Source organism: Salmo salar, chromosome ssa14, assembly GCF_905237065.1.
Source record: "Salmo salar chromosome ssa14, Ssal_v3.1, whole genome shotgun sequence".
In the NCBI taxonomy this organism is placed as follows: Eukaryota; Metazoa; Chordata; class Actinopteri; order Salmoniformes; family Salmonidae; genus Salmo; species Salmo salar.
This window is the reverse complement of record NC_059455.1, coordinates 35,578,480-35,580,112: the sequence shown is the minus strand read 5'-3', so window position 1 is coordinate 35,580,112 and position 1,633 is coordinate 35,578,480. Positions and strand designations below refer to the sequence as shown.

General features: G+C 38.6%; 1 protein-coding gene across 1 annotated transcript in view; it reads right to left on the bottom strand.

The window, feature by feature from the left end:
• Window positions 1-255: 255 nt before the first annotated feature.
• Window positions 256-1,633, bottom strand: part of LOC106569476 (GTP-binding protein REM 2) — a 39,565-nt gene continuing 38,187 nt past the window's right edge. The window contains exon 5 of the mRNA XM_014140858.2: window positions 256-1,633. This exon is cut by the window's right edge and continues 933 nt beyond it. The gene's annotated coding sequence lies outside the window, so the exon portion shown is untranslated.

The window sequence follows — 1,633 nt, the reverse complement described above, 5'->3', positions numbered from 1 at the left end:
TGATGTTAAATGCTGAGCTGTAGTCCATGAACAGCATTCTTACATAGGTATTCCTCTTGTCCAGTATTCCTCTTGTCGATCTAACTTCTCTGGAGACCTGAAAATGGCTATGCAGCAATGCTCCCATCCAACCTGACAGAGCTTGAGAGGATCTACTGAGAAGAATGGGAGAAACTCCCCAAATACAGGTGTGCCAAGCTTGTAGCGTCATACAAAAGAAGACTCGATGCTGTAATCGCTGCAAAAGGTGCTTCAACAAAGTACTGAGTAAATGGTCTAAATACTTATGTAAATGAATATTTCCATTTTTTATTTAACACATTTGTCATTATGGGGTATTGTGTGTAGATTGATTAGGGAAAAAATTATTTACTCAATTTTAGAATAAGGCTGTAACGTAAGAAAATGTGAAAAATATCAAGGGTTCTTAATACTTTCCGAAGGCACTGTATAATCTATATTCCTGTTTTCCTCTAGCAAGCCAATGTGCTCTGACTCAGCCTCAGTCAGCAGTTAGTGGAGTGGGTACTACCAGTCTGGGGTTCTTGCCAGTCTGTGGCTTCTGCCAGTCTGTGGGTTTTGCCAGTCTGTGGATTCTGCCAGTCTGGGGATTCTGCCAGAGTTTTCCCTGTCAGGTCTGGGCCCTAGTTACAAGTATTCCTTACTTCTATTAATTTAGAGCTATTTACTTATCGCTAGGCTCTGCAGTAGCTGCATATATATAGGTAGAGCCTGTAGTTTATCCTGGTGAGGATAATCTCTTTGCCCTATTAAATAGGATCATGATTGAGTGCAGGGATGTTTAGCATTGAGTCAGTGTAGAGGAGAGTGTAGTGGGATAAGTGGCCAGATTCCATATAACCGCAAGACTTGAGTTTACATTCACTTTCAAAATAGCTCCTGTAATATATGACCTGCTCCAACCAAGTTCTCTCATCTATGGGATTATTGAGCACTACCTGCTCTACAGAAAAAAATAATCTCCAAAAGCAATACCTGATATAAAGGGATTATGCAGCAGCGACATTAAATCTGATCGGTATAAAAGGTGCATGGATGAGGCTTTTGTAAAGGGCATTGCATTGGAGATCACAGGAGAAGGATAGTATACCATAGCTTCCGGCCAATAAGAAGTAAATCCAGGACGTTGTTATTACAATTACATGAGCCTACTGGGCAAGTCTTATCTCTGCAAATCTATTTACTGTGTAACATCATGCTTTTAAACAGGGACTTAGGTCTACATTAGATCTCTATCAGTCTCTACATAATCATTAGGTCTACATTAGATCTCTATCAGTCTACATAATCATTAGGTCTACATTAGATCTCTATCAGTCTCTACATAATCATTAGGTCTACATTAGATCTCTATCAGTCTACATAATCATTAGGTCTACATTAGATCTCTATCAGTCTACATAATCATTAGGTCTACATTAGATCTCTATCAGTCTCTACATAATCATTAGGTCTACATTAGATCTCTATCAGTCTACATAATCATTAGGTCTACATTAGATCTCTATCAGTCTCTACATAATCATTAGGTCTACATTAGATCTCTATCAGTCTCTACATAATCATTAGGTCTACATTAGATCTCCATCAGTCTCTACATAATCATTAGGTC